At 46.8% G+C, this 12,871-nt stretch overlaps 1 long non-coding RNA gene across 1 annotated transcript in view; it reads left to right on the top strand.

Annotated features, from left to right (window-relative positions):
* The first annotated feature begins 212 nt into the window (after positions 1-212).
* LOC134928024 (uncharacterized) overlaps positions 213-12,871 on the top strand; it is a 115,444-nt gene continuing 102,785 nt past the window's right edge. The window contains exons 1-2 of the long non-coding RNA XR_010177811.1: positions 213-581; positions 3,460-3,564. This is a non-coding gene — a long non-coding RNA (uncharacterized LOC134928024). The remainder of the gene's footprint in view (positions 582-3,459; positions 3,565-12,871) is intronic.

Raw genomic sequence — 12,871 nt, 5'->3', positions numbered from 1 at the left:
TCATGCCTGCAGCTCAGCTGGGAGGAGTTGAGGGTGGCCTAATTAATAAATCAGCCATCGATCCACTAATGTAGTCCAGTTCACACAATACGAGAGGGAGGGTGGCAACATGTTTTGGGGGCGGGCTGTTTCAGTGTGGGTGAGTCATATGGAATGTGCCCAGCTTAGACTCACTCGCAGCCGGACCAGTTTGTTCAGCAGCAGCTGGTGACTTCCGTACAGCAGCGGAAGTATGGGCACTCTTATGTTCAGGCTGACGCTGGGAGGAAGGCAAAGCCATTTACAGGGAACTCCTGTCCCCGCCTCCGCCTAGCTCCTCAACTAGTGCTGCACGAGAGTCTTGATCTCTGCAGAGACAAACCCTGTCTCTGCCCTGCTAAGCTCTAGAGGCTGGTCCCTCCCCCAAGATCAGCCACCAATGAGCAGCATTCTATTTTCACAGACCCACCCCTACTTCTCAACCTTCTTCCTCCTTTGGGGCGCCAACCCCAAAATACCACCATTCCCAAGATGGAAAATCAGTTTATGCTGATGCTGGTCCTAACAGTGCCGCGGATCCCCTGTTCACTGGCCTCACTCAGGTTAGTGATGTGGCTGCGCTACACCTCTCTCATTCTGTCAGCAGGACAAGGTTGAAGCCCACTCGCTGCAGGCTGACCCCGGAAGTGCAGGTGGCTGAGCAGGCTTCTCTCTTCCCTCACACTGTCCTGCGTTGGCATTGTCACTGCATATCTCCCCCCTCCAAGTGCATTCCAGCACATTCATTGCTGAGGGGAAAGTTGATGCAGAATTGTAACTCCCTCTCCAGCACTGGAGCTGGAGAGAGGAGAAGAAAGGTGGGGAGGAGTGTTGCTGTTATTATGGGAGATTAATGGGGCAGTATGTCAAACTGTGAGGTGGGCAGTGAAGGGGGCATTATTTGTGTATCTATCTGCCATGTCTCTCTTTCTTTCCCCCATGTCTCTCTCCCCGTGTCTCACTTTCCCCATGTCTCGTTCTCTCTCTTTCCCCCATGTCTCGCTTTCTCTCTCCCTCCCCATCTCTCTTGGCTCTGACACCTACAGTACTTACACCCTACCATTAGTGCAGCGGGCACCTCACCTGGACCCTGCAGCTGCTCGTGGCACCTGCCTTTTGATTATCTCTATATGGTGTGTGTGTGTGTGTGTGTGGGGGTGGGGGTGGGGTGGCAGGAGGGCTTGGCGGTTAACTGATAGAGTAAGTGCCATCAACCCTAGTTACGCCTCTGCCAGCAGCCACTACCCCGTGCATGAGTGCATCTCCAAGGGAAACATCCACCGGCTGCCCTCCGGCTATGTTTCTATATTTATAGCCAGATCTCTCCCTAACCATAACCCCTTTAAACCAAACTGATAGACCAACGCTAATATCCTATCCTTAATACCCTAACCCCATCCCCAAACTAACCCTAATACCCTAACCCAAATTGCTAAAACAACCCTAATACTTTCTAGTCCAAAACCCTAAAGGACAGACTGGATGGGCCATATGGTCCCTGTGTGCCGTCAAATTGTATGTTAAGAAAATATTCTTTTGCGCAGCACTAACATTATCAGGAAGTGGCTGTGGAACTTATAGCGGTATTCAAATGATATATCACGCCCAATATCCTTTCTAAAGTGATCCCCGTTATTGCACATATCATGCCCTTAGTAATCAGGTTTAGCTGTGTACAGGGTTAGGGCGCCTCGCTACCCCATGGGTAGCGAGCTGAAATGATGATGCCACATCCGTCAGCAGAAACAGAACGTGTGTAGAATGGGGCAGAAAAAATTTAATACCGCCCATAAGATGCAGCCTTCGCACTTTTTCACCTGATGGGCTGGGTATTGGGGGTGATTCCGAGTTGATCGCAGCAGGATTTTTGTTAGCAAATGGGCAAAACCATGTGCACTGCAGGGGAGGCAGATATAACATGTGCAGAGAGAGTTAGATTTGGGTGGGTTATATTGTTTCTGTGCAGGGTAAATACTGGCTGCTTTATTTTTACACTGCAATTTAGATTTCAGTTTGAACACACCCCACCCAAATCTAACTCTCTCTGCACATGTTATATCTGCCCCACCTGCAGTGCACATGGTTTTGCCCAATTGCTATCAAAAATCCTGCTGCGATCAACTTGGAATTACCCCCCATGTGCACTGCAGGGGAGGCAGATATAACATGTGCAGAAAGAGTTAGATTTGGGTGGGTTATTTTGTTTCTGTGCAGGGTAAATACTGGCTGCTTTATTTTTACACTGCAATTTAGATTGCAGATTGAACACACCCCACCCAAATCTAACTCTCTCTGCACATGTTACATCTCCCCCCCCCCCCCCCCCTGCAGTGCACATGGTTTTGCCCATTTGCTAACAAAATTCCTGCTGCGATCAACTTGGAATTACCCCCATTGTGGGGAGGGGTGCACTGAAGATTTGCTTGGGGTGCTGAGAAACCTTGCACCGGCCCTGAGGACATGGAGCAATAATTTCTGCTAATTACTACTTTACTACACAGATGGAGCGAGATGGGGTCGAGAGGGAGAACACTAAACTATAGAAGGAGTCATTGGGCTGAATGAAGGGGCCCCGGTACATGACTTCCAGGGTTTAATACACAGGGGAGGTGTGGAAAGTGGAGTGGGCTTAATATTCATAATTTTATGGTGGAAGGGCAGCTTGCTTGACTGCAGATATCTCCAGTTCCTGGAAATAGATTTCTTAGCTTTCAATGGTATATAACACTAGAGAGTCTCTCCTTTCTGGAGGTACTGTGGACCTGGGGATCAGAGTTCAGGAGCCAGAGCAATCCACCAATGAAAATCTAAAACTGCATACCATGCGTGTGAAGCTGGAGAAGGGACCAGCTGCTGGAAGGCTGAAATCTCTGGTTCTTGGCATAGTAGAGACAAGCAGCCAGTGTCCACCGAAAGTGGAGAGTCACAGTTTTTGGAGTACACCCTCAGAAAAACCCTAGGTCAGACAGAACCCGAGATATCTGGCTGGGAAGAGCAATTAACAGGCTCGGATGGGGACCACTGCTTATAAGTCGGATATCTCCGGTTCTCCAGGGTCGATTTTCAAAAATCTAGTAGCCCTGGAAAAAGGGGACAATCTGCTATCAGCCTAGGGCCCTTATACCCCAGGGACCCTTGGGCAACTGCCCATTGAGCCCATATGAAAAGATAGCCCAGGATACAGATGGTCTGCCCGTGGACAACTGGCTTAAATAATTAGATGTTTTATCATGAGTGGCTTTGGGCCCCAATCTGGAGTTTTGTAGAGTACCTTGCACATTGTTCTCTACTTGTGGTCTAAGTTTGAACTTGGTGGTGGGTATCATGGTGCGGGTGCGTCTGTAAAAAAGGCATTGAGCATGAGAGGGAAGTACATCTCTTAGAGTATTTTTCAAATTGATGAGCACCATAAATACAGAACCATCTCTTTAACATTTACAGGTGCTTCACAGAAAATATTGCCCTTTCTACAAGTCCATTGGCATGTGAGATGTACCAATCACTGGTGAAAGTCTAGAGCTAAGCATTCATGCATAGCATTTTGCAGTAAGTAGCTTGTGTGGTATGTAAAAAAAAAAGTGTCTTTCATTATGTTGATGACTGTGGAATTTGGCAATCTGGGAAGATAGTCTATCTCAAACCTAGAGAGGTCTAGAAACTCAATAAGAGTGAGTGATTCTTTGGCATGATGGGCTCATAAAGCATTGCTGGGGGCACAGACAGAGACGCTCAATGTCAGCAGAAAAAGAGAGACAGACAGCATCCTTAGCCTGCCGTTTGGTGTCCTTACGCCCCTAACGGGTGTCCCTTGTGGGCCTGTGAGCATAGAAATCTTAAAGGGCATAAGGTTTTACAAAATGCCAACCACACAGAAAGATGCAATCGGAGAGGGTCAGTTGTGGAAGGCAAAGAAATACTTGATGTCACAAGACAGTTCCTTTGAGCAAAAAGGTCAGCCATTCAGGGTGACCTAAAACAACCATTAGTTGATACAGTATGTCCTATTGGTGTAGAACCTGATGGTTTGCAATATGCATCAGCAAAGAGTGAAATGCTCAGGTGTTTGATAAGACACAAAGAGCTTTGTTCACAGTTGGACACATACAAATATAAAATGCCTCCTCTTTTAAATGATGTGGATCCTAAGTATCTAATGTCTGGGATCACCAGACAGTAGCCCCCTGCACTGTGGAAAACATTTCTCAGGGAGGGCACTTGACGTGCCTTATCTCCCAGTGGCATAACTACAGGATGGCTATACTGGTAAATGTCCAGGGGCCCACAAGGTGAAGGGTGCCCATCCCCAAATCACTCACTAAATACTGTACACTAAATACATGGTTTGGCAATTCATTTGTGTGTATGCGGCACAATTAAGTTACTATTTAGTTCAAATAGAGTTGTGACTTCCAATAAAATAGCAATAGCGATGCATTAAGAGTGGCAAACCTTTATAACTGTATCGGCTCTGCTTGCAGGCAGTGGCGCCGAGGAAGGGGGGAGGTAGTCTTTACCCGGGCCCATTGGAGGGGGCCCGGGTCGCGCTGCTCTCTCCCTGCCATGTTGCTTCAGCCGGATGTTGGGTGGATAGAGAGGATTAGACGCTGCTGCATCAGCCTCTCTCCGAGCCTGCACATGCTCGGAGAGAGGCTGATGTAAAAACAAAAAAAAAGGGAACGAGACGAGGAAGAAAAGCATGGTAAATTTTCCAAATCGCTCAGTTTTTGTCTCCGGCTATGACTTGTAGACCTAAGGGTTTATATAAATAAAATAGGAATCCCACTTTGAGAGTTTGCCAGGGGCCTCCAAGCCTCTAGTTGCACCACTGTTATCTCTCCCATGCTACTAGCACCCTCATGTGTATGTCTCATCTTGTGTAATAGGATTGTGTTATGCCTTCTTGGGCTAAAATATTATTCCTATAAACATACGTTTAATTCAAAACAGCAAAAACCTTTAATATATATATATATATATATATATATATATATATATATAAATTGCCATTTGCAGATTTTAGTGTATGTGTTGATTACTGCTTTTTTCCTGGCTTGGAAAGCTGAATGAATGCAAAGCAGGAGGCCAAACATATTTCCTGCAGGTCGTTGATAACAGTAAAAAAAGAAACACTTTTACTTTTGTCCAATTTCTTATGATAAAAAAAAACAAAAACATTTTGGATGAAAATTGTGTGCCATATTATAAAGAATAATCAGACTAATGTTTTTTTGTTTTTTTTTTACGGAAATTCAAAATCTTCACAAAAAAAAAGGTATCTTTTGTAAGTCTACTGCAAAAAAATGAGTGTTATTGATGATGAAATGTGAGTGCTAAAAAAATGCCAAACTCTTAGCAGCAAAGGGGTTAAAGACTATACAAGATATAAAATGACAAAACAGTTTACAATAGACAATAAAACCATTTGTAACACAATATGAAAATTAGAATAATTCTTATGCCTAGCAATCATTTAAAAAATAGAATGTCACATACAACACTCAACTGAGTTAGCATGACATGTTTAACAAAGGGTTAATCATCAAAAAAACTTGTTTAAAATGGCATTACTTTTTATGCTGCTAATTTATATTGTCTTATATTGCAATGCCCACTAGATGGCACTCCAACTGCACTATGAAACATTTTATTTGGAATACAGTAATCGCTGTCATAGTGGAGAGTATAAAAATAAAAACTGCTTTTTTTCATTGCAGTGTGCCAAGAGCCTACATTTCTAGCTTTCCTTGTGTCAATGGTTAGAACAGTTGGGTGGGCATGATCACATTTGGGTGGTGTGGCCATGTTCCCTCCCAAACAAAAGTTGAAAAACCACTGTGTGTTTTGTATGCTGCAATAGGGGACACCTGTCTTCCTCAGCAGCTGTGCTACAAAGTGGAACAATGACCCACTCAGCAGCTGACCTGGGCCACCATTCACAGCACTGTAAAGCTGCACTGTGGGGGTCATTCCGAGTTGATCGCTCGCTAGCAGTTTTTAGCAGCCGTGCAAATGCTATGCCGCCTCAGTTTCTGAGTAGCTCAAAACCTACTCAGCAATTGCGATCAGAGCCGGCCTTAGGCATAGGCAAACTAGGCAAATGCCTAGGGCATTTGGTATGCTTAGGGGCACCAGCAGCTTCTGCTGATTAAAATGATATGCGGCATGCCTATATTCTGTGTGTGACTGCGGCTGTATCTGCATACGAAATGTGTATTCCTGGAAATCACTGTAATGTAGCATTTCGCATGCAGATACAGCAGCAGTCGCACACAGAATATAGGCATGCTGCATATCATTTTAATCAGCAGAAGCTGCTTGTGCATCCTAGCCACATAGTACTGCAAATAAGATGCATTTTCATAACCAAAAGGCGCCCGACGTTAGCAGAGCTGCCAGCTGACTCATGCCAGGCATCTCCTGCAGAACTAGCGGCAGTGCTAGGGGGCACCAGCCAAAATCTTGCCTAGAGCATCATATTGGTTAGGGCCGGCTCTGCTTGCGATCACTTCAGACCATTCAGTTCCTGATTTTACGTTACAAACACGCCCTGCGTTGTTTTTTTTCTGGCACGCCTGCGTTTTTCCGAACACTCCCTGAAAACGGTCAGTTGACACCCAGAAACGCCCACTATATGTCAATCACTCTGCGGCAGCCAGTGCGACTGAAAAGCATCGCTAGACCCTGTGTGAAACTACATCGTTCGTTGTAATAGTAAGTCGCACATGCGCATTGCGCCGCATATGCATGCGCAGAAGTGCCGTTTTTTTGCCTCATCGCTGCACAGTGAACGAATGCAGCTAGCGATCAACTCGGAATGACCACCTGTGTGCTATGTATCGTTGTGACAATATCTAATTTATTCTTTGTTAAGAAAATAAGCTAAGTAGGAACAATTACACATTGTTGACAATGCTGTTGGAAGTAACCAAATGGTGGTGTCTATGGGTTAAGAAGATAGGGCAATATATGTAATGTAATACAATGATAAAGGATCAGGTCACCTTTCCGAACGCAACATGGATTTGTGTTACCTCTGAAGTATCACTAAACTGTACCTAGCCATCAGGGAACAGTTCATAATTCCCCGATCCAGAGCATGGGGTTTATCAGCAGCCCTCTCCTTACACATGCTGCATATGGGGGGTCATTCCGAGTTAATCGCTAGCTGCCGTTGTTCACAGCGCAGCGCAGCGATCAGGCTAAAAATTGGCATTTCTACGCATGCGTATGCACCGCAATGCGCATGCACCGCAATGCGCATGCGCGATGTACGGGTACAAAGGCATTTGTTGTTTCGCACAGGTTCTAGCGAAGTTTTCAGTCGCACCGACGGCCGCAAGAAGATTGACAGAAAGGGGGCGTTTCTGGGTGTCAACTGACCGTTTTCAGGGAGGGTTTGCAAAAATGCAGGCATGTCTGAAAAAACGCAGGCGTGGCTGGGCGGTCGCTGGGCGGGTGTATGACGTCAAATCCGGACACGAATAGGTTGAAGTGATCACAAGCACTGAGTAGGTTCAGAGCTACACAGAAACTGCACAAACTGGTTTTGCAGAGCTCGGCTGCACATGCGTTCGCACTTCTGCTAAGCTAAAATACACTCCCCTGTGGGCGGAGGCATAGCGTTTGCACGGCTGCTAAACTAGCTAGCGAGCGATCAACTCGGAATGACCCCAATGGTCTGATCACTCCAATGTACTATTGCTCTCCATCCACTATACAGTAGTAGGCACTGAATACACTGCCTGACCATACTGTGCGTGGCACCGAGTGCTGCAAAGGGGGACAATGTCCCAATCAGCTGACCTGGGCCTCCATTAGACCCCTCCTACAATCCTGGACCCAGAGCATGGGGTTTATCAGCAGCCCTCTCCTTACACATGCTGCATATGGGGGGTCATTCCGAGTTGATTGCTAGCTGCCGTTGTTCGCAGCGCAGCGATCAGGCTAAAAATTGGCATTTCTGTGCATGCGTATGCACCGCAATGCGCATGCGCGATGTACGGGTACAAAGGCATTTGTTGTTTCGCACAGGTTCTAGCGAAGTTTTCAGTCGCACCGACGGCCGCAAGATAGAAAGGGGGCGTTTCTGGGTGTCAACTGACCATTTTCAGGGAGGGTTTGCAAAAATGCAGGCGTGTCTGAAAAAATGCAGGCGTGGCTGGGCGTACGCTGGGCGGGTGTATGACGTCAAATCCGGACACGAATAGGTTGAAGTGATCTTAAGCACTGAGTAGGTTCAGAGCTACACAGAAACTGCACAAACTGTTTTTGCAGAGCTCGGCTGCACATGCGTTCGCACTTCTGCTAAGCTAAAATACACTCCCCAGTAGGCGGCAGCATAGCGTTTGCACGGCTGCTAAACTAGCTAGCGAGCGATCAACTCGGAATGACCCCCATGGTCTGATCACTCCAATGTACTATTGCTCTCCATCTACTATACAGTAGTAGGCACTGAATACACTGCCTGACCATACTGTGCGTGGCACCGAGTGCTGCAAAGGGGGACAATGTCCCAATCAGCTGACCTGGGCCTCCATTAGACCCCTCCTACAAGCCTGGACCCAGGTAATTAGTCCCCCCTCCACCGCCCCTCTCAGTGCTCCCTGGGGCTGATAATGTAGGTAATGTACACGCCCACATGGCTCTGGCCACACCCAAACCGTACTGGTTACAGCGACTCTGCTTCTGCTTCACACTATGGGCGGGATGTACTAAGCTCTCCTGCCGTGGAATCTCCCCTCTCTGCGCTCTCCTCCCACTAGCCGGCGCTGCCCTTCGCTCCCTGTAGTTTTCTCATCTCCCCCTCCGCACTTGTTCCACCTCCTAACCGCTGTGGCCACTTGGGACTCTGTGTTGTCTCTAGCGCATGCACATATCACACAGCCTCCCATCATGTGCACACTGGACTGAGTTCCGGCATCCCACAGTCCAGCATGACGGGAGGCTGTGTCATATGCGCATGCGCAAGAGAATAGGAAAGGGGGAGCGCGGCTGAGACAACGCAGAGTCCCAAGTGGCCGCAGGGGTTAGGAGGCAGAACAAGTGCGGAGGGGGAGACATACATTTGGAGCAACTGAGATGCCTCGCTGATGGTATTGCATGATGGATAATTCAATGCTATTTCTTAGCATTGAAGCACAAAGAAAAGGGCAACATTGAGGACTGTAGACGTAGAGGTCAGCCAAAGGAACATCTTCCACCAGAGGGCCCTCAAAAAATATTTGGGAAAATTCTGGACATGGATCCTAACGATTCCATTGAGTTTGACTGTGCCCATAGAGCCCTATGTTCAAAATTCCCGACAACTGACCAACCTCGGTATGTGATCTGCAGGCTCCGTTACTACTCACAAAAAGAGGAGATCCTTCGAAAGGTCCACACAGTGGACGGTATACAATTTAACGGTACGCAGCTGCAGATCTTCCAGGATCTCTCATGGTGCACACTCCAGCAGCGGAGGTTATTGAAACCCCTTACAGAGGCTCTCCATAAACAGGATCTCAAATACAGATGGGAGTTTCCTCTATCCTTCCAGGTCACTCATGCTGGCAAGCTGATTATCATTCAGGCTTCTTCAGATTTAACTGACAATATTTCTGCATTGAACCTTGATAAAATCAACCTTCCAGATTGGCAAGCCCTTTCACTTCCAAGCAACATGCCTTCTCGTCTCATGCAAAGGGAATGTTGGCAGCAGGTCCAGCACCCCAGAAAAAAAGTTTAGAGGAGCTAAGTCCTCACTGACAACATATCCTACATGAGTCAAGACTGTGATACTTTTTATTGCAGATTATTGATTCTAATGTTTTGGTGCATGGTTCTACATGGGTGCCCCTGATAAACATAGGCCCTCATTTAGTGATGAGCGGGTTCGGATCCTCGGGATCCGAACCCGCCCGAACTTCACCTTTTTTTCACGGGTCCGAGCAACTCGGATCCTCCCGCCTTGCTCGGTTAACCCGAGCGCGCCTGAACATCATCATCCCGTGGTCGGATTCTCGCGAGATTCGTATTCTATATAAGGAGCCGCGGGTCGCCGCCATTTTTCACTCGTGCATTGGAGATGATCGTGAGAGGACGTGGCTGGCGTCCTCTCAGTTTCTTTGTTCAGTGGGCTGCAAATTGTGCTGCAAATATCTGTGCTCAGTGTGCTGCAAATATCTGTGCTCAGTGTGCTGCAAGTGCAAATATCTACGTTCTCTGCCTGAAAAACGCTCCATATCTGACTGTGCTCAGTGTGCTACAAATATCTGTGCTCAGTGTGCTAATTGCTTTATTGTGGGAACTGGGGACCAGCAGTGTTATATAGTAGGAGGACAGTGCAGAGTTTTGCTGACGAGTGACCAGTGATCACCAGTATTATACGTTCTCTGCCTGAAAAACGCTCCATATCTGTGCTTCATTGTAGTATATAGTAGGAGGACAGTGCAGAATTTTGCTGACCACCAGTATAACTATATATATAGCAGTACGGTACAGTAGCCCACTGCTCTACCCACCTCTGTGTCGTCAAGTATACTATCCATCCATACCTGTGGTGCATTTCAGTTTTGCACAGTTTGCTGACCACCAGTATATACTATATAGCAGTACGGTACAGAAGGCCACTGCTCTACCTACCTCTGTGTCGTCAAGTATACTATCCATCCATACCTGTGGTGCATTTCAGTTTTGCACAGTTTGCTGACCACCAGTATATACTATATAGCAGTACGGTACAGTAGGCCACTGCTCTACCTACCTCTGTGTCGTCAAGTATACTATCCATCCATACCTGTGGTGCATTTCAGTTTTGCACAGTTTGCTGACCACCAGTATATACTATATAGCAGTACGGTACAGAAGGCCACTGCTCTACCTACCTCTGTGTCGTCAAGTATACTATCCATCCATACCTGTGGTGCATTTCAGTTTTGCACAGTTTGCTGACCACCAGTATATACTATATAGCAGTACGGTACAGTAGGCCACTGCTCTACCTACCTCTGTGTCGTCAAGTATACTATCCATCCATACCTGTGGTGCACTTCAGTTTTGCACAGTTTGCTGTCCACCAGTATATAATATATAGCAGTACGGTACAGTAGGCCACCGCTCTACCTACCTCTGTGTCGTCAAGTATACTATCCATCCATACCTATGGTGCATTTCAGTTTTGCACAGTTTGCTGACCACCAGTATATACTATATATCAGTACGGTACAGTAGGCCACTGCTCTACCTACCTCTGTGTCGTCAAGTATACTATCCATCCATACCTGTGGTGCATTTCAGTTTTGCACAGTTTGCTGTCCACCAGTATATAATATATAGCAGTACGGTACAGTAGGCCACTGCTCTACCTACCTCTGTGTCGTCAAGTATACTATCCATCCATACCTGTGGTGCATTTCAGTTTTGCACAGTTTGCTGACCACCAGTATATACTATATAGCAGTATGGTACAGTAGGCCACTGCTCTACGTACCTCTGTGTCGTCAAGTATACTATCCATCCATACATGTGGTGCATTTCAGTTGTGCGCAGTATATATAGTAGTAGGCCATTGCTATTGATATATTACTGGCATATAATTCCACACATTAAAAAATGGAGAACAAAAATGTGGAGGGTAAAATAGGGAAAGATCAAGATCCACTTCCACCTTGTGCTGAAGCTGCTGCCACTAGTCATGGCCGAGACGATGAAATGCCATCAACGTCGTCTGCCAAGGCCGATGCCCAATGTCATAGTAGAGAGCATGTAAAATAAAATAAAAAAAGGTCAGTAAAATGACCCAAAAATCTAAATCAAAATCGTCTGAGGAGAAGCGTAAACTTGCCAATGAGCCATTTGCGACACGGAGTGGCAAGGAACGGCTGAGGCCCTGGCCTATGTTCAAGGCTAGTGGTTCAGCTTCACCTGAGGATGGAAGCACTCATCCTCCTGCTAGAAAACTTAAAAGAGTTAAGATGGCAAAAGCACAGCAAAGAACTGTGCGTTCTTCTAAATCACAAATCCCCAAGGAGAGTCCAATTGTGTCGGTTGCGATGCCTGACCTTCCCAACACTGGACGGGAAGAGGTTGTGCCTTCCATCATTTGCACGCCCCCTGCAAGTGCTGGAAGGAGCACCCGCAGTCCAGTTCCTGATAGTCAAATTGAAGATGTCACTGTTGAAGTACACCAGGATGAGGATATGGGTGTTGCTGGCGCTGGGGAGGAAATTGACAAGGAGGATTCTGATGGTGAGGTGGTTTGTTTAAGTCAGGCACCCGGGGAGACACCTGTTGTCCGTGGGACGAATATGGCCATTGACATGCCTGGTCAAAATACAAAAAAAATCACCTCTTCGGTGTGGAATTATTTCAACAGAAATGCGGACAACTGGTGTCAAGCCGTGTGTTGCCTTTGTCAAGCTGTAATAAGTAGGGGTAAGGATGTTAACCACCTAGGAACATCCTCCCTTATACGTCACCTGGACCGCATTCATCAGAAGTCAGTGACAAGTTCAAAAACTTTGGATGACAGCGGAAGCAGTCCACTGACCACTAAATCCCTTCCTCTTGTAACCAAGCTCCTGCAAACCACACCACCAACTCCCTCAGTGTAAATTTCCTCCTTAGACAGGAAAGCCAATAGTCCTGCAGGCCATGTCACTGTCAAGTCTGACGAGTCCTCTCCTGCCTGGGATTCCTCCTTGAGTGTAACGCCTACTGCTGCTGGCGCTGCTGTTGTTGCTGCTGGGAGTCGATCATCATCCCAGAGGGGAAGTCGGAAGACCACTTGTACTACTTCCAGTAAGCAATTGACTGTCCAACAGTCCTTTGCGAAGAAGATGAAATATCACAGCAGTCATCCTGCTGCAAAGCGGAT

This window comes from Pseudophryne corroboree, chromosome 5 (genome assembly GCF_028390025.1).
Source record: "Pseudophryne corroboree isolate aPseCor3 chromosome 5, aPseCor3.hap2, whole genome shotgun sequence".
In the NCBI taxonomy this organism is placed as follows: Eukaryota; Metazoa; Chordata; class Amphibia; order Anura; family Myobatrachidae; genus Pseudophryne; species Pseudophryne corroboree.
The sequence above is the reverse complement of the archived record's forward strand: the minus strand, read 5'-3'. Positions and strand labels throughout refer to the sequence as shown.